Genomic DNA, 21,626 nt, shown 5'->3' with positions numbered 1-21,626 from the left:
ATTTGCCCACAGCAATGCAAGCTTTCACTGACAATGAATTTCAAATTATATCTTTTTTATCTTTCACTGAACGTATTTATCTTTGAAGTGAAAAGTGGTACACTAACTTGTCGGACGGTACTGTAAATGTGTCATCTGTCAGGAATTAAAAATAATTATTTGATATATGCAACGTAAATGTTATATTCATTATTATTAATGTGCATTGGTACGTTCAATCTTTACAATTCAGATCTTGTCCCACCGAACCAAACCAAGAAAACATAACTGGCTATCCTTTCTTATATTATTTTTACCCATATCACATCCAGTTGCATCACATAAACTACTTTGACTGAAAATATGTATGTATGTATGTATGTATGTACGTACGCACGCACGCACGCACGCACGCACGTACGTATGTGTGTGTGTGAGTGAGTGCGTGTACGTACGTACCAATGTATATATGTATGTTGATAAAAACATTTGTTTAATTTTGATAATGTTTACTCCAATAGATCCATATGTGAAACCTGACTGAAGTTCGATGTATTTTTTCCTACAGTAATCTTTTATATCAACCGATTAATGTAAAGGTACTTGTTTGGCATACATACTTACTATTCTTTGTGAGGTTTATGTCGTGTGCTTTGATCGATCGCATTATAAACATTTGTCATTACAATGCTTTAAAATTAATATATTATGGTACATCCAAAAAAATTATTATTTTTTTAAAATATTTTTTTATTACAAAAGCTGAGGACCACATGGCAGATGGGTCAGCCATGACTAAATGTGTTATCCTCGTTAAAGATAGTTTATAATTATTATTATTATTACTCACATCCCCTCTTTAAGTCTGTGTGACTAATGATTTGTGGCTAGTTTACCTCAGTCCCTTTGTTTCTTGTTGAATTGTTGTCTGCAAACCCGCGTTCTGCTTAGAAATATAAGCCATTGATTCAACTGCTGAGGTATAATTTTCATATTCGATAAAAAGAGTAAAGTAATTAATGCGTCACGTGACTGAGTTAACGTACGGTGTCATCTATACAGTCGTCTTCTCTCGAATAGGCAAGAAAACGGCTGTAAATATCAAAACGGAGGTCAGAAGCGGAGTGCTGTCGCATGTGTATGGATTACCGTTATTTATGAGTTTGGCTGCTGGTGAACTATCGTCCTTTCTGTAAATGCAGTTATCGTTTGGATTACGGAAGAGGTTAGTCTAATGAACTCGCTATATTTTATAACGATTAGGAATAAGCGTGCTATTTCTTATAAATTATATATCATAATGGTTCACTGTTAAATATTAAACAACAAAGTTAATCGTGGCTATGGTTAAGGACTCTTAAACATTGCAGTATAAAATACTTGGTACTTTAAACGTTTTTATTTTTGTTGATTTGCATGTGTTCTGATTAAAACGGAATTTCTGCCATTTGACGTGGCGCACGTCAGATTTTAGTTGCGCACAGCTTTCATACGTATCTATGTGTATCTCAAAATGGTCAGCCATCAAATTTTGTCTCCACAACTGATAGTGTCTTTGTTTTTAAGGCATAGTCTTACATGCATCTACTTGAATAGTCTTACGTACTTTGTGGTCAGTCCCTGCACTCAATTATTATGGTCATCCGCTGCATTCAGTCCTTATGGTCAGCCACTGCACTCAGTACTTATGTCAGCCCCTGCATCCAGTCCTTATGTCAGCCCCTGCATCCAGTCCTTATGTCAGCCCCTGCATTCAGCCCTTGTTAATTAATTCAAAACATATAAAGATATTAATTAAATCAGACAAGGAACCATCGTTTGAATTCAGAAATATTTATTCTATTACAAAGACGTAGGATCCATTATTTTAAGGTCAAATGCATGTAGAATTCATTATTGTAGAGTCTATGCAACTATCATTCATTATTTAGGGTCTGTGCATGTAGTATTAACTATTTTAGAGTCATATTCATGCAACATTCACTATGTTAGGGTCCACGCATACAACATTAAATTTGTTAGGGTCTATGCATGTAACATTCAATATTTTATGGTCTATGCATCAGACATTCATTATTTTATAGTCTAGACATGAAGCAGATTATTGTAGAATCTATGCATGTTGCAGTCGTTATTTTAGGGTCTATACTTGTCATATTCATTACTTTAGGGTCTGTGCTTCTATCATTCGTTATTTCAGGGTCATTGCTTCTAACATTCATTATTTTAAATTTCTGTGCCTATAACATTCATTATTTTAGGGTTTAGGCTTCTAGCATTCGTTATGTTAGGGTCAATGTTTGTAGCATTCATTATTTTAGGGTCTATACTTCTAGCATTCGTTATTTTACGGTATATGCTTTTAGCATTCGTTATTTTACGGTATATGCTTTTAGCATTCGTTATTTTACGGTATATGCTTTTAGCATTCGTTATTTTACGGTATATGCTTTTAGCAGTCGTTATTTTACGGTATATGCTTTTAGCAGTCGTTATTTTACGGTATATGCTTCTAGCAGTCGTTATTTTACGGTATATGCTTTTAGCAGTCGTTATTTTACGGTATATGCTTTTAGCAGTCGTTATTTTACGGTATATGCTTTTAGCAGTCGTTATTTTACGGTATATGCTTTTAGCAGTCGTTATTTTACGGTATATGCTTCTAGCAGTCGTTATTTTACGGTATATGCTTTTAGCAGTCGTTATTTTACGGTATATGCTTCTAGCATTCGTTATTTTACGGTATATGCTTTTAGCAGTCGTTATTTTACGGTATATGCTTTTAGCAGTCGTTATTTTACGGTATATGCTTCTAGCAGTCGTTATTTTACGGTATATGCTTCTAGCAGTCGTTATTTTACGGTATATGCTTTTAGCAGTCGTTATTTTACGGTATATGCTTTTAGCAGTCGTTATTTTACGGTATATGCTTCTAGCAGTCGTTATTTAAGGGTCAATACTTGTAGCATTAAATATTTTAGGGTCTATACTTCTATCTTTCAATATTTTAAGGTATATGCTTCCAGCATTCGTTATTTTAGGGTCTACGCTTCTAGCATTAATTATGTTACGGCCAATGCTTGTAGAATTCACTTTTTAGGGTTTATACTTGTAGCAATGGTTGTCTAAGGTCTATGCATTTATCATTCATTTTTCTAGGTTTTATGCATGTAACAGGTTTTATTTTGCATAGGCTTATTCTGTAGATAGAAAAGAACTATTCAAGTTATTTAACTTATTTCGAGTAACTTTACTTTAATCGGTTCATAAAATTATGTTTTTTTAAATAATTATGGCAATGACATACTTGTAAACTTATCTTTAGTCTGAACAATAATTTTCTTAAGAATATTTTCAGTGAAGTTCAGATATTTGCATTTTTAATTGATATACATGTTCTAAAATAGTGTTATATATGTTTACAAAATTATATTTGGTATGTCATTCTCTAATACAGATTTTTGTTAGATGGCGAGCTACTGATAACACTGATGAATGTATAGATAATATTTCCTGTAACACTTAAAAGTATACAGAAGATGGCATAATCAATGTGATATTGTCATGACTTCATGTTTGCCACTAAGGAGAACGTTCTGTATGGCCTGTTTATTACCCGTTATACAATGTTAGCAACATGAAACTTTCAAAACTTTTTAAAACAGGAAACAAGATTCATACGTTAACATTTTTCTGAAAAACGATATAAAAAGGAATCAAAAGTTGTAGGGTGTTGGGGGATATAGACTTTAACTAAATCACCAACAACAAGAATAATGGTTGAATATTTTGAACATTGCTATTGTTTGACAATAATTTGTGAGAAACTGGTTCTGAAAGCATTTTTGGCACTAAATGAATTAGAAACGGATTATTCTTACTCAAACGTCCACATCTATAAACGATATAGAAATCTCGAATTGCGCTTTATACTTGTTATAAATGCGTAATCATGATGATGAAAAAGCAGTGCATTATTTTTCACTGAATACACATAGAGGAGTGAATTATATTTAACTTGCAAATATTTAAATAGATTGTAATATTTTAAATCAATAATATCTCCTATTTACTACCAACCACTTCAGAGAAATAGATCTCTAAGTAAATATTGAAAACGTATTCATGCTATATCATTGACTGGTACACGTTTTATATATTTTATTTGAATTTATGGTTTCAGTTGCAAAGAAATTATAATTATTTTAGAATCAATCTAAGTTTTTTTGTTGAAAGGCGTGTTAGGAAAATATTGAGCCAATAATTTCAATGTGCATTAGATTGAAGTGTAATTTATCTCCAAAACCAAAGGTGACAATCAGCCATCCAACATTACACCTTTTTTTTTACCTTGGTTTCCTTTAAAAGATATTTGTATATATACAACGACGTAAGAAACTTTACCTCAGTTTGATAAATTTAATATGCACTTTCATAATTTATAAAACATTTCTGATTCTATTTCTCCCACATCACATTAGCTTTGTGAATTTAAGTTACTCTTTTAATATACAAATAACCTTGGGAGGAAAATTGGATATTAATTTGGTTATAATACTGACTGTTATGGTAATTGAAAACAAAAACAACAATTGTCGGTCTTTAGTTGAGTAGAACATCAGGATATTTCATAATCAGCATCGACCAATTTCGTTTGTTACGTATCAAATAATTGTAGCATAGTCATTTTAACATGTTCAACGTATGGTACAAAACTTGTATCTAAAAAATATAAAGGCAAATTTCTTTATGTACTCACTGTAAACAACACAGACTCTGGCGTAACGTCGAATTATGAGCTGAAAAATCAGGATCTATATTGTTTTTTCTATTGATTACTGCTAATAAACTAAATAGACCCTAAACTGCCAGCACATTATGCAACGGCTGATCTGTATCTGCAACTGGAAGACTTCTAAGCGAGTACATTCATTGTGCTAAAGATATTAAAATTTTATTCGTTCATTTTGGGAATTTGTAAAAGTCAGTTTGTTTTTTCTGCCATCGTTTCATTATTTTCGTTTTCTAAAACAACATTTCATTAGAACTAAAGTCATGATGTAATGATTTACGACGTGATACAACTGATAACGTCACAAGCCTCGCGACTTTTTTTTCAAGTTATGGCTCGTCTACACATCGTAATAAAACAATCATAATATATGCTTGAAGGTTCGGTAGATCGGAATGAAGTGGGAGCATCCAAGTCTTGTCTCTCATTTTGTTTGGGCCATGGTATAATCAGAACGGAGAAAATTGCGAAGCGCGTTTCGAAAAGAAGACAGTTTTGGTTTTTGTTTATCATAACTGGAAATGATATTTCACAATATGTAAATACTGTTTTGTGCAGAGTAGTACTGAATTTGGGCAAATGAGGAGTAGTGTTCAAATATACCCCATCCACAAGCCTGGCTTAAATGAAAGACATATTTGACATTCAGCTTGAATGAATAAGCTAATATTATGTTCCGATATTTGGCTAGAATTTAGAATATTTCTTATTTTTACTTAAGACAGATGGTTGGAAATTTGTTTTCACCGTTGATCACCTACACAAAAACGCCCATTTGATTGACAAGTATAACAGAGCTAAGAGAATCAAGCCAAACAGAGCTAATAATAAATTTAGTGTTCTGATATTTATTTTTGCACATGGAGGACAATTGCAAATTTTAATATTACATTATTCTGATAAGATTCAGTAGACAGCAATTTTGTATATTTTTTGTGATCTGGTATCTTCCTATGATCACGATTGTTAGCCCATCCCTGATCTTTTACAATTTTCATTCTCCTACCAAACGTTTGCACGACCCACCGCACAATGCTCAAATTTCAAAAGCTTATTTCGGCTAGCTGTTATGTCTTTTTACCTGTGTTAGATTCGCTGACTTGTTGCAGGTGAAAATCTCGGCCCTGTAATTGTCGACAGGCAACCACAAATGTCTGGTCAGAACGTTACAATTATCTTTACTGATGATGTAAAACTGACCATGACATCAAAAAAGGACCCTTACGCAAACGAAAACAAAAACGATCGCCCCAATTACTTTCTCATTCACTCCCATGGAGGAAATGTCATCTTTTCACAACAATGAATGACAATTGTTGGAATGCTTTGTATTTTAAAAATGTGTCATTTTTTCCCCCAACTAACTATTACCTTGGCATTTCGTTAAACGTCGTTGGAAATATAATGGCGACGATTACAAAGCAGGGATGTTAGAAGATGGTCTCGATAAATATGCTTTCACAATAACAGTTGTCAAAGAGACAGTTCGTTTTGCAGTCTGTCTTCGCTTGTAATTGTGCTCATTTTCAATTCAGATCTTGGCGACAAGTCTTGGAATACTATTGTTGTGCTTCCATACGACTTGACTTAAAGTACTAGTATGGATTAAACAGTACCATTAGACATTTTTATCATGCTTCCATACGACTTACACTACATGACGAGTATGGATAAAATAGTACACGTTCATCGAAATGATTTAAGCTCGTATTTTGAATCCGCCCGCGATGGTTATCACTATTGGCCCGTGTGTGTGCCGGTGTGAGAAAGCGGAATAGCCTGAGAATTAGAAGAAGGTTTGGGAGAATATTAATGCTGATTTTGAACAAATTGTTTTAGATTTTGGTTCATATTCTTTGTTACTCGAATACTACTAGAGGTTTGTTTTGTTATGCTTTTGCCTCAAAAACGTATCTTTAAATGATATTGAAAACACTGTTTCAGTTCAGTAACATATTTTTGAGTGCTATACAAATTTGGTAAAATCCAACTTTTTCATCCGACCCTTGATCACAAAATATGGAATGCTTAGCTTTTAAAGTTCCTTTCTGTCTATAAGGAAAGCAGCTTTGTTCACGTCAGTATGGCAAAATTTAAATGGGGTGGGGACTAGAAACTTTCAAATCAGCTATTTGCCATGATCCAGTACAGAGGAATATTAAAATTGAAAGAATTAGAACACAAGCTTAGAAAACAAAACAAAACAAAGAACGTTTGTCGCAGTTTAATCCAGTGTGAATTCAGTGTCTTCTCAAAAATACAAACATTTTATTACAATAAAAATACAAATTATGCAGTACTGTCTTCAACCATATAGGATTAGACCATATTGTAACATAGAAAAAAAATCGTTGTATATTAGGTTTAATAGGCACGATTTAATAAGGAAAACCGAAACACATAATATAATGAGAAGATTTGTATGTGCTGATATTTTTTGCTCTCTCACACTGTTTATAAACTGTGCATTTTATGGAATATGTCTTTATAGGTTTCTTCCAGATACTAGTGTCGTACAGCTTTTCTGAGCAGACTTGTTTGTATGTTAAAAAAGGATACTTGTTCGGTGGACACATTTCATTTTGTGAACCCCCTTTGTTCATTTTGCTTTCATTGCCGAATAAAAACAAAGTTGAGGTGCTTTTCATGTTCTTTTCTCGATAGGTTTCACCGTGTGATGACGATATAGCTATAATACATATATTTAATACAGTAGACTATAAATTATTCGTATTCGCAAGGGGACTTAAAAATGGCTTGTTTCGAACGCCGATAGTTGAGATTAACTAGTAATATAATATAATATTTCGGGATGTAATTACGAGGAACCAAACATACGAACAATCGGGATTCAGCGGTACTTTGAAAGTTTTTATGTTATGAGAGGGATAAAATTATAATTTTGTTAAAGGATGGGAAACCATTTCGTGATTTCATTACACGTGAATGAATGACAACGTCGCTTTAAGACCGTAATTTTCCAGAGTAGCTCGTTATCTGTCAGATAGAATAACATGAGATGAGTCTCATCCCATTGTTCACCTGTAAGAATGTTTTTGTTTCTTTGTTTTTTTTTTCATGCAGTATGCAAATGTAAAGCGTGATGCTTAAAAGACCAGACAGCAAAACATTCGTGCAGAAATTTGCATAATTATGACTGATATTGTCCATTTTTCACTGTTGACATTTCTGATGGCTGTGGAGTAATTGAAATATGTTTCATTGCTCATTTAAAATTGTTTCTGGCTAAAAAGTCAAAATTGAGAAAAGATAAATAAATTATCTTCTTTGCTGTATGTATGTATATCATCTTTATACATCAGATCAGTATTATTGGTTTTATCTTGCCAACTTTATGTAGTGCACTTAAGCAGTTATACCGTTAGACACATCACTGGCTTCATTTAGTCTCCTATTTCACACGTTTACATCGCATTTTATTCTGACAAATGTGTTTTGCCGATGTGAAGACCTGGATAGCGATCATGCAATAATAATAATAATAATAATAGTTGCATCAGTATTTTACCTGATTCTTGTTTTATGACATTATCAGCAAAATTCTTCGTCAGTATATATTAATCTTAATATTTTTATCACAGTGCGTTACATATTTATCAGATTATGGATGATGAGGAAAACCATCTCAATTACCTTTTTGCATTGTCACAAAATAACTGATTGTCCGAAAAATAACTGACTGTCCATAAGTCACTTTTTGGCAATGTCCTCTTGTGTTTGAATCGTGACATATAACGGTACAGCTACTGGTTATCTTATGTCCTAATTTCCTTTTAAAATTTAAAGGGAGTTTTTGTTTATTGCTGCAAAATAAATGTTTAAAAAAACGCCGAGAGAAGTAATGCTGTGTTTGATTGGGGGGGGGGGGGGGGCATTGCATTTCGTTTGCGTACACAAGTTTTAGAAAATGTAGAAAGCTTTGTAGTCATTTAAATAATGAATCTGATGGAACATGGTCATCTTCACTTAATTGGTTGAATAATTACCAAACATTCGCTGGAGTTTATTATTTATATACTTTATTAGTCGACATGTGCCGAAATTGTAGAGTCGGACAAAAGGGATTGGTTTTATTTTGAAACGCGAATTTGTACACAATGCGCTGTTGTCTTACGTGTTATTACAAAACATCCTGTTATGGTTTGAGTGAACCCATTCCATCTAAAGCAGGCTTAAAACAACTCTTGAAATAAATCAAGGCAAACCAAATTCTGAAAGATATATATCACCCAATATGTTTTGGTTATCCTACAGCCATTCAAAGTCATGACCAGAAAAACATACCCGTCGTCTGACACTATACAAATTGTTTTCCGGTTTAGATTGGCAGGCATTTAGCACGATACAATTTGGAAACAAGAATTGGCCGTAATGTGAGCACGCAATCATTGTTGGATGAATTCGTACGAGTAAGGAGGATGAGATTTCTGTTCCTTAGTTGTTTCCTTGTGTTACTGTTTCTTTTCCTTTTTTGGTCTATTTGCTATGGATTGCATCAGTTATAGCCGATTGGTTCTGGTGTAAATAATCACATAGTGCAACCCACCTTCAGGTTTTGGTCTCAAAAACCCACTGTTCGGTTTCTCAAAATGCACTTGTTGGACTGTTAGTAATTATCAACTCTGATGAAAAACTTATGCGAACTTGGTTGTAACTTATATTTTCAAACTTTAAAATTCACGAGACTCGGAAAATAGTGCTAAATATAAACGAAATAAAGCATTAATTATCGGATATGAAGTATTAGTTTTCTTTATTTTTCATCGACATAGAAAGGAGTAAAAACCATATTGAGCTTTTCCTTTGGCACTATGGGAAACAGCTTCAGTAGCTAAATTGCATAAAATTGACAGCATGAGTCAATTATTTAAATTTTTTATAAACTACCATTCAAGATTGTTAATGAAACTAGGATAATTTGTTTTCCCCCTCCTCACTGACAGAAATACAGTGTCCGTCTATCCGTCTGTCTATCTGTATGTGAGTCTGTCTGTCTTTATGCATGTCTGTTCACATGTTTATCAACTCTTTAACCAAATTTTATGTTGAAACGTGCTATCAGTGTCAACTGGCATTCATGAATTTTGATAACAAAATCTAAGCAGACAATTTGGGAAATATGTATTGAAACGAAAATCAAATTGTTACTCAGCATGTAGTCCACTCTAATTAAACTCAGCAGGAAACGAAAAACTGCGATACCAGTGTTGCGGTGTGCTGGTATACACTGCAATTATTCAGATTAAAAGAACAGTTTGTCTTCCTTCACAATAGTAAGTGTTATTGAGCCTTTCTTTTATATTTTGTTAATTGTCAACTTCTTCACTTTTGACAGCATCACAGAGTGGCTTTTGGATATGCAGACTATTAGGGGTAAATATTACATTCTCGCTTAATGAAAAAAACGGATGCTAATTTAACTTTTCATACACAGTTTATGAATATATTTTCCATGCGTAGGCGCAGATCGCAATTCTTCAATATTGAAATAAGTTTTAGTCTGTTTAGGTACCGGAAGTTAGGACTGAAGAATTCCTGCAGCACAGCAGCTGAATTTAACGTACAGTTGATTATTCAGAAAGGAAGAGTCGGTGACTCTGTGTTTAGGCTCTGTATTTAAATTACAAGAATGTCTTTCGAGGCAAGTCATTTAAATTAAACGTTCATAAACCTAATGGATATTGTCGAAACTTGTGTCTCTATACATAATGAATATATAACACGCATATATTGTTATACATATACTGAATCCAAAGTTTATGCATGGTCGTGTTCCTAGTTTCCTAAGGTGTTATATAAAATCAAGATCATTGCCATAATCATAAATATTGGCATATTATGTCACTGCCCTACTTTAAATGCGCGACACGTGGCACCTAGGCTAAGGGACATAATGCGCTACACGTGGCACCTCGGCTAAGAGACATAATGTTTCATGATTAATTTCGGTATCCGCAAAATAGCGTATTATGTGAATGCATTTATAGCAAATGACTTTTAGTTAGAAATCTACAACTCTGAAGAGAGAAAACGTTTTTACTATAGCACTGCGTAACAATATTTTCTCCAATAATGCACTTTTTGGGTCATAATAAGGTACTGTTTGAAAGATCAAGATATCTCTCTCTCTCTCTCCTTGCTATTTTTTCTATCTTCAAAAAGTCAAAAATTTGCACGAAAAAGTCATTAAGCATTAGGCATTTCACCATAGAATTATTTTGTGAAAATGTATGTCCCGATTTTATTTCATTAAAGCAAGCCATACGCATTCTTTACCGAAGTTAACTGATATAAATACAATTTATCTTTTCAATGTTTTCTTGACAGGGAAGTAGCAGATAAACTTGGATTCGCCACAACAAAGACACCATTGAGTAACACACTGGACAATGGTCACTTGTGTGCACTTGAAGCTGCTAGTTTAGTATTGATTGCAAGTCACCTTTGATACCTACCAAAAGACACACATAATCTAAAGAAGCAATATAAACGGGTTTAAATTGGGGCTTTACCTAGGTGTTTATCTTAAATGTCCATTGCCAATTTCAATCAATGAGGTTAAGTACCGTGGCGGACAATGAAAATTTATGTTAACTTCTTTTATCTGGTATGACTAGATAGAAAGGAAATCTTCAGAGAGTACTCTTTGGCAATCAACATTGAGTAATGGACAAAGAGGTCAATTTTGAGTTGAGTAAAGTGGTGTAATTTTATTGCAGAAGAGTGAAAATGAGCGAAAATAAAAATTGGATTTAAAGATTAGAATGAAATGTATTTTCCACAGTATAAGTGGCAGAGAAATACCAGGTATGTAGTTTATCATTGTGTGACAGGTTACATTGAAAATTGACACTTAATTACAGAGAGAAGATGGACATCGATAATTAATGATGCACCCTGGGTATTTCTTTATAAACCCCAGATCAAGTGGCTGTTTTGCCAGTCAGATGAGGAATTTTATGTTAGCAAGATCGTATCTTTGATACAGTGATTGCAGTGGAGACAAGGAATTATCAGTATTCAAATTTTCCTGTCTATTCAGGAGTATGACGGAAAGGTGCTGAATTCAAACTTTCACCAGTTGGAAGAGTATTTCATTTAAGCTCAGGCAAAGTTGTTTCCTGTAAGAAAAACTTATTTGGATTGACCTTTACAGAAGGAAAGTATCGTGTTGACTGTAAGGAAACAGTTGTTTACCTGTTTCATATTGGTAAGGTTTAATCTTGCAATGTATTAATTTTCATCGTTCATCATCAAAAAAGGCAGTTTCATCTCTCATAAAGTTGTATCAAAAGGACACGCAAAACGTGTAGCATTGTAATGTAAAATGTTTTGGAGATTAATATATTTGAGTTTCAAATCAATATTTCTTAATTATGTTTATTGTTAATTATTTGGGGATTATTGATTTCCTTTTTATTCTCCTACTGATTGTCTGCTAGAGGGGATGTTGTTTCTTTAATCTAAAGTACTCTCTAAAGGTCTCTGCATTTACGTTATTATTTAGTATGGACTGTAGTGACTACATACAAAACATTCCGTTTGAACTGAAGATTATGGGTAAAGTAGAGTACGTGACACTGAGAAATAAAGGCTCGCTATTTGACCCTGATATTACGAAAAGGAATAGTGACATATTTACGTTGGTACTATCAATTGATTGATTCATTCATTCATTCATTCGTTGGTTGGTTGGTTCGTTCGTTCGTTCGTTCGTTTGATCGTTGATTTATTGATTGATTGATTGATTAATTGCTTGATTGCTTGCTTGCTTGCTTGATTGGTTGATTGATTGATTGATTGATTGATTGTCCAATTAAGCCTATTTACCAGGGTGAGTTAAAAATATGTGTATTAGAGAATATAAAGAAACCGCGAACTGATGCTAACAATTAAATCGAGCGAGGGTTTAATTTTTAGAACTTTTGAAATGGACATATGCCGCTACGGTGGCCCAGTGGTTAGAGCGTCCGCCTCGGATGCGGGAGGTCGCCGGTTAAAACCCTCGCCGAATCATACCAAAGTCTTGCAAAAATGGTACTAACAGCTGCCTCGCTTGGCGCTCAGCATTAAGGGGTTAGTGGACTGGTCAGCCTGGTGTCAGGATAATGTGACCGGGTGGGACATCATGCTACATGTCTGCGACATGATGCCCCAGTGCTAGACATCACTATAAACTGTTACACTGCAGACATTGTAGCTATATGACTGAAAAAATGTTAAAACTACGCTCCAAATCTAAATCACAAAATCACAAATCAGAAAATGGACATTAAAAAAAATGTTTTTGATGCCAAAAGCTCTCCCACAAACTGGCAAAATCATTTCACATATTGTTGGAATATAATATACCAAGTTAAAACGAATTAGTTCAACAACCAACAAATGTCGTGACTGAAAATTTAATCTAACATAATAAGTGAGACTAAGATTTTCTGTCAGTTTTCGAGTACGAATTAGCTTTATTCACCACAAGAGATGCTGTTTACATTTTTGCCTATAACAAATGCAGTACGTTGATTATTCTCGTATATGAAAATGCAGTAAATGTATCTCTTAAATACAAACGTTAGAAGAATACTTCTTTGAAACAATACTGCACGGTCAGCTTCGAGTAACGATTTTGGGGACAATTTGAATATAAAACTTTGCATAATGTCAGTCTAACCAGCTTTGTAGAATACTATTGGAAACCTTCACTTCTATTTGTTAAACTAAGAGAAAATACCATTAACACGATTATATTTCAATATCTGAATAAGTGTATTCTCCCAATTTTAACAAATGAACAGAAAGCTCAGAGAAAATATAAATAACATAATTTTTCAATAATTGAATTAGTGCATTCTCCCTTTTTTAATAAAACAACAAAAAGCAGAAACTGGAATATCTTCGCAAACAAAATCCAAAAGTGTATCAACCTGTCTCATGTAATTGCAAATTTGAACTCCATATGGCATACGTGTAATAGTCAAACGATTATACCCCATTAGGGAGCAAAAGGGTGTTGCAGTGTGATTAGTACACACCCGCTCTCCATATTTAGCGCCATAAAGAGTCTGAAAATTGGGTACCGGACAATGCTAACTAACACCCTTGCCTCTTTAACAGGTCAAGTTCCCTATACTAACCACAAGAGCGTGTACTGGTAATAAAAGCTAATTTAGTTGGGAGGTTCTGATGTATATGCCCTAAGCAATGTTTGAGATGTTTTAATAATTATACAGGCGACATGAATTTGGGGTCTAATTAAAATCTCATTAATCTGTTACGATGATTAATATACAAGAAAACCATATTATGATATGCAGCTCAGCACGAAGAAATTTTGACGCATTATTTTAAATAATTATCTGCACTTCTTTCACTGTAAAGGTTTCAGTTCATTCACTTATTTCTTTTTTTATTCTCATTTATTCCCTCTCTCTTTTCTTTCAACTTCTCTGTTTGGTTCCTCTATTTTAACATTTTTGACCGAGACATGAGTTTTGTTTAAAGGACTTTTAAAATTCAGTATTATCATTGGGCGACCTTTCACAATAAATACATATAATAAAAAAGAAATATGAGCTTCTCCACAAATATAAACTCGTTTTGGAACTAGTTATTTCGCGGTAAGTTGTACTTTCCCGGTAGATTAAAGATTCAGGAAATGGTATCAGACAAAACAGATTAAAGTGAAACAAAAACATGTTTTCCTTGGAGCATATTTTATTTCTGTTTTCCTTGATTCAAGTGCTCCTGCGTATGCTGACTCTGGTTTTTTACTACATCGTTTTGCAGCTATACATTTATTTTATTGAATGTGATGTTCATTAAAGTTTGCATTTTCTTCTTTATTGTTTCAATTTTAATCATCCCGTCGTATCAAGAACAAATATATTCCATACATTCATCTAAACCCTTGGCAGGGAAGCAAGAAATATAAATTTATGTTTCATTTCCTAAAGAAAAGTCACATGACACATTTATATTTGAAAACTACTTTAAAATAGTTGATGAGAATATGATCTAAAAGATTCTAGAAAATACATCGATACCAGAAAATGATAACACTTGTATGTCTTCTTTCTGTCATGCAATGTAGTTACACTTCTGTATGTGTCATTCAGTCCCATCTTATGACTGTGACACGGATGAAGTGAGTCGCATCGAAACTATAACATAATTAGTCTAGCAGTTGCACAAGTTCTTACTGGGTCAGTCTGACACTTCTATATAATATCATGCGATATTTGTCTGTAATTTAGTCAGATGTCAGTTTTTAACGAACGTAGGTCCTTGTCTGTGTCAAGAATCCAGTTACTACAAGATGCAGCACACGTGGAATCTTTAAGGTGCATATATACTTACTAAGGTTTTCCATAGAGCTTGAAATATACATTTTGTATACTCTCATTTTTGACAGAAACAGATAGAAGGAAGGGTTTGTATGAGTAGTGGGGCCTAAAGAATTAAGATGTACGAGGATTTGTGACATTTGACAATTGTCAATTATATTGACTTATAAATCAAACGTTTTCATAGAGTCAGGCCTCAGGGTGCCTCTCAGATGTACTCAGAGGCGTTAACGTTAACAGTGAAAATGCCAAATCAACCTCTATAGAAAAAGATTCAATATGGCGCACAGTATAAGTTGAAGAAAATGCATATTTTTTATCATTTCTAGGAAAACGTGGAGACTTGCGTCCATCTTTTTCATGGACAGCATATAATATTGGTAAGTTTATCTGTGCCATGTTTATAGAAAATGCTAGTGTTGCTTATGTTATTTAAGATACGTAACCATGACGATTGTTTTTTTTTCTTCTTTCCTTTCTTAAATGTGCAACAATGACCAGTGATGCTTGTTATCCACGTGAGCATGTAATGAAAATTGACATCATTAATATTAAAGTGTAAAACCCATTGGTTCTACTGAGTAAGTCTAATTAAAATCATTGGTTCTACCGAGTAATTTTGATTAAAACCATTGGTTCTACTGTACAAGTCTCATTAAAACCATTGGTTCTACTGAGTAATTCTGATTAAAACCATTGGTTCTACTGTACAAGACTCATTATAATCATTGGTTCTACTGAGTAAGTCTGATTAAAATCATTGGTTCTACCGAGTAATTTTGATTAAAACCATTGGTTCTACTGTACAAGACTCATTAAAACCATTGGTTCTACTGAGTAATTCTGATTAAAACCATTGGTTCTACTGTACAAGACTCGTTAAAACCATTGGTTCTACTGAGTAATTCTGATTAAAACCATTGGTTCTACTGTACAAGACTCATTATAATCATTGGTTCTACTGAGTAAGTCTAATTAAAATCATTGGTTCTACCGAGTAATTTTGATTAAAACCATTGGTTCTACTGTACAAGTCTCATTAAAACCATTGGTTCTACTGAGTAATTCTGATTAAAACCATTGGTTCTACTGTACAAGACTCATTAAAACCATTGGTTCTACTGAGTAAGTCTGATCCAAAATATAACGCATATTTTTGAAGCTCTAATATTGCCAAAATTACAAACCGAGTTGTAATGATGATGAAAGAGTGTATATGCCCAAGCTGATCCGCAATATGTGCCATCTTATCAAAAGTTGCTGTCTTTATTCCTGTCGTCATAGAAAATAGTTTTATTTCTAACAATCAAATACTCTGAGGTTACAAGTGTTGACCTTTAGTTTTAAATTCCGATGCATATTAAGGGTAAACATTTGGTATGTGTCCTCATTCTTTATTTGTAGTCTTTCTTGATTTGGTCTGTGTCCTCATTCTTTATTTGTAGTCTTTCTTGATTTGGTCTGTGTCCTCATTCTTTATTTTTAGTCTTTCTTGATTTGGTCTGTGCCATCAGTCTTTATTTGTAGTCTTTCCTGATTTGGTCTGTGTCCTCATTCTTTATTTGTAGTCTTTGTTGATTTGGTCTGTGTCCTCTTTCTTTATTTGTAGTCTTTGTTGATTTGGTCTGTGTCCTCAGTCTTTATTTGTAGTCTTTCTTGATTTGGTATGTGTCCTCATTCTTTATTTGTAGTCTTTCTTGATTTGGTCTGTGTCATCAGTCTTTATTTGTAGTCTTTCCTGATTTGGTCTGTGTCCTCATTCTTTATTTGTAGTCTTTGTTGATTTGGTCTGTGTCCTCTTTCTTTATTTGTAGTCTTTGTTGATTTGGTCTGTGTCCTCAGTCTTTATTTGTAGTCTTTGTTGATTTGGTCTGTGTCCTCATTCTTTATTTGTAGTCTTTGTTGATTTGGTCTGTGTCATGATTCTTTATTTGTAGTCTTTCTTGATTTGGTCTGTGTCATCAGTCTTTATTTGTAGTCTTTCCTGATTTGGTCTGTGTCCTCATTCTTTATTTGTAGTCTTTGTTGATTTGGTCTGTGTCCTCATTCTTTATTTGTAGTCTTTGTTGATTTGGTCTGTATCCTCAGTCTTTATTTGTAGTCTTTCTTGATTTGGTATGTGTCCTCATTCTTTATTTGTAGTCTTTCTTGATTTGGTCTGTGTCCTCATTCTTTATTTGTAGTCTTTGTTGATTTGGACTGTGTCATGATTCTTTATTTGTAGTCTTTCTTGATTTGGTCTGTGTCCTCATTCTTGATTTGTAGTCTTTCTTGATTTGGTCTGTGTCCTCAGTCTTTATTTGTAGTCTTTGTTGATTTGGTCTGTGTCATGATTCTTTATTTGTAGTCTTTCTTGATTTGGTCTGTATCATGATTCTTTATTTGTAGTTTTTGTTGAATTGGTCTGTGTCCTCATTCTTGATTTGTAGTCTTTCTTGATTTGGTCTGTGTCTTCCTGCCTTGTTTGTCGTCCAAACTGACTATGAATAATAACAAACTGAGTTATCAGCTTTTATCAAACTCTGTGGCATTTACGATTTTGATAATTTACAATTTCCGATATCTTGTTGGCGAATATAAAGTTAACACAATTGTATTTTGCACTTTTATTTATTTTTACACAAAGTATATCCTATTTTTAAATACACTTCCTCAATTTAGCTTTTCATATTTTTTATGTATTTAGTATTTGTCAGATAGATATATTTTTCATGTAGATAGTATTTTTCAGATAATTATTTGTCCTTCAAAACACGAAATATAAACCTAATTTATGAACATATGCTTACAGGCAAATGGATTATCATCTTTTCGATCAGACAGTCTTTCAGATCCACTATATCTAGAACCATGTATGTCCACACTCTAATGGTCGTAAGATAATAACTGCGTAACAAACTCATGATGCTTTCTGATTATAAATTCATTGAACATGAACGTATCCATTACAATAAACTGCATTGAAGCCTAAGCCTTAAAATTACCTATGTGTGTGTGTGTGTGTGTGTGTGATTAAGACTTCTAACGTAGCTTTATATATATATATATATATATATATATATATATATATATATATATATATATATATATATATATATATATATATATATATATATATATATATATAAATCAGTCATATCGCTACGATGTCTACAGTGTGACAGTTTATAGTGATATCTAGCACTGGGACATCATGCCGCAGACATGTAGCATGATGTTCCACCCAGTCACACCAGGCCAATCAGTCCTAACATTAACCTCTTAATGCTGAACGCCTAGCGAGGCAGCTGTAGGTACCATTTTTATAAGTCTTTGGTATTACTCGGCCGGGGATCGAACCCGTAACCTCCCACATCCGAGGCGGACGCACTAACCTCTAGGCCACCGGAGTGGTCCCTGGGAGAGACATCTCATCTATTATAGAAAGCAAAATAACCTGATCGAGAGCAATCATTTTCGACTTTTCTTCCGTCACATCAGATAAACAGCTTAAATACACAGGATTGGGTCTAGCTACAAGATTGATAATAAATAGTCATTTTATGATGTACCGGCATGATAACAGGTATTATTCAACGGTGAAAAAAAAAACCATTATGGTAGTTACAATGTGGGTTTGTAATACGGTAAGGTGTAAGCTTTCCCTGTTATGAACAAAACACTGCAATTCATCACCCTTGTGGGTCATATATAGCTGACATTTGCAATCGGATATTTATGCATTCACTGACAGGAATCATATATGGTCAACATACTGTGGAGTTAACAACTGCATGCATGCATTTGTTTTTCCCTTTTATGTACAAGGACTTGTAGTTATGACGTCTGGTGTCACTTTACCGGGGTAAACTTTGTTGTCTCCAATGAAAAAGATATGTCAAGTACAAATGTACTCTTTTTTATCTGTTTGGGAAGATTTGACTTCTTTATATGCAGTGAAACTTACGTAAACCGAATGCCACGGGGACCAGAAACTAGCTTATGAACAGACACAGATATGGAGTGATATTTACCAGTAAGTGAATCGTATTGACTGAAATATTTTAGATATGACATGTATGCAGAATTAAGATTCGATGGTTTTGCTATATTTCTTCCTCAAGTGTTACACGTTTATCGCAACTATTGTGAAACACTGATCCAAATTCATATACTACTTTCGACAGTAAAAACACGTTTTAAGGCATACTTTTATATTACAATGGCTTGCATATATATGTGAAAAGAAAAATGACAAGAATCTTCAAAAGAGACATAACATCACTGTGTTTATCACTCATGTAAGTTTATGACTACTATATTAGTTACAAATGACCTATTGCCAGAGCGGACATAACATCGCCTGCATATATCAAATCAGTATGTTGTAGTCACTTATCTAGTGTGAAGAAGTGTTGATTTGTGGTGTATACTGAAACTGAATGAAAGTTTTTCAGTTATGACGATCTTAATTTGTATATGTACATAGTGGCAGTCCAACAGGTGACGGACATTAGGCCTGAAAGTCCATCATCCTGGCAGTGTGCCTGGCAATCACGTGATGCTCACACCTTTGCCTCAGATAGTATTAGTCGGTGGTCTACAGGTACCGGCACGCGTTAGAGTTCGAGTGACACACGACAATACGTTAATTTATATCAAGTTGTCCAACGGAAATGATTTCTCGTTTACTGAGAGAAGGGGTGGATATTATTAAATGCTGAATGCAGATTCATTTTCTGTCTGATCTATGTATTACACTAGACAACTTTAGTAATCTCAGATTTGCCACATAAAACGTTTTCTCTGGCATATGCTATAATTATTGGATGAAAATCCTTGGTACATTGTACCTGCATGCAGGTAACCTAGAATATCAAACAACATGTCATACTTCTCCAGTAATACCTCGATGATGGATGCATTATATATATCAAACAGCTCACTGATACATTTCTGAAACCAGTCACAAGCGAAACATAATAAGCGGATTTGGCGTTTAAACACCAAGCAAATGTTCCACATTTCGGAGTGATTAGAGTCCTCATTATAAAAGATTGATTTATCGCTGGGAAACTAACGACATCCACGTGGATGCCGCGAAAGTTCAGTTGGTTGAGCGTCAGAGTCGTAACCTAGTGGTCACATGTTCAATGTCCATTCAAGACTATCCGGATTGTCTGCTTTGGTTTGACTTTGAGACCGGAACTTTGTTACCTGTACCTCTGGATGGTATAGTCAAATAAATTGCTGAAAGTGCCATTAGAAACTACGGAAACAACTTTTCATTCACTCAGAAAAACTACAGAGCTCTAACAAAGGAGACGAAATATGACACACTACGACACGGTGTAGGAAAATGAAAAACCCGTTTCAATTAGCATTAAGAGTTATGTAACCGGCTCTGGCGTAATTATCATTTTTCAAAATTAATTCATTACAATCAAGTTATTTTAGCCATAATATATTATATCGCGGCACGGAATTTCATCTAAACGTGTAAAATTTCAGTAACAATAATCCACTGGGAGCAAAGTATCAGCAATTATCTCGAGTCATTTTATGAGGTTGTTAAACTGACAGAAGTAATACAATATTAGTGTATTAGTTTATTCATCATCTTAATTGTTTCGAAAAAGCGTGATTTTAAACACAAAGGCCTTCGTGAATGAGAATGTATATTTCCTAGCCAACCCCATTATTAATCAACAGAGTTGCACCTGGAGTTTACATAATACGTTACGAGGGAATTGTGGGTAGAGAAAACTTTTGTTACATATTATGTGTTGCAAATACGGAATAGTGTACGATGATACAACAGCTTGTAGTGCAGTCACATGTAGAGATAGTACATGTTAACAGATTAAACTGGTAATAGCTTACATTCCTGAGTAAAGTGGTAATAGCTTACAGTCTTGAATAAAGTGGTAGTAGCTTACATTCCTGAGTAAAACGGTAATAGCTTACAGTCCTGAGTAAAGTGGTAATAGCTTACAGTCCTGGATAAAGTGGTAATAGCTTACAGTCCTGAGTAAAGTGGTAATAGCTTACAGTCCTGGATAAAGTGGTAATAGCTTACAGTCCTGGATAAAGTGGTAATAACTTACAGTCCTGAGTAAAGTGGTAATAGCTTACAGTCCTGGATAAAGTGGTAAAAGCTTACAGTCCTGAGTAAAGTGGTAATAGCTTACAGTCCTGGATAAAGTGGTAATAGCTTACAGTCCTGGATAAAGTGGTAAAAGCTTACAGTCCTGCATAAAGTGGTAATAGCTTACAGTCCTGGATAAAGTGGTAATAGCTTACAGTCCTGAGTAAAGTGGTAATAGCTTACAGTCCTGGATGAAGTGGTAATAGCTTACAGTCCTGGATAAAGTGGTAAAAGCTTACAGTCCTGCATAAAGTGGTAATAGCTTACAGTGCTGGATAAAGTGGTAATAGCTTACAGTCCTGAGTAAAGTGGTAATAGCTTACAGTCCTGGATAAAGTGGTAATAGCTTACAGTCCTGGATAAAGTG

The 21,626-nt window shown here is 34.0% G+C and overlaps 1 protein-coding gene across 4 annotated transcripts in view; it reads left to right on the top strand.

Moving 5' to 3' along the window:
• The first annotated feature begins 907 nt into the window (after window positions 1-907).
• LOC149796909 (protocadherin-1-like) overlaps window positions 908-21,626 on the top strand; it is a 32,814-nt gene continuing 12,095 nt past the window's right edge. Inside the window, exon 1 of one of the 4 annotated variants that reach the window (XM_089961571.1) lies at window positions 908-1,204. The gene's annotated coding sequence lies outside the window, so the exon portion shown is untranslated. Of the gene's footprint in view, window positions 1,205-15,040; window positions 15,130-18,932; window positions 19,148-21,626 lie in introns of those variants that run through there. The other 3 variants (XR_016421745.1, XM_089961569.1, XM_089961568.1) reach the window with 3 other exon arrangements.

This window comes from Sinohyriopsis cumingii, chromosome 6 (assembly GCF_028554795.1).
Source record: "Sinohyriopsis cumingii isolate HCF-2022 chromosome 6, ASM2855479v2, whole genome shotgun sequence".
Classification (NCBI taxonomy): Eukaryota; Metazoa; Mollusca; class Bivalvia; order Unionida; family Unionidae; genus Sinohyriopsis; species Sinohyriopsis cumingii.
Note: the sequence above shows the minus strand (reverse complement) of the source record. Positions and strands in the feature narration are given on the sequence as shown.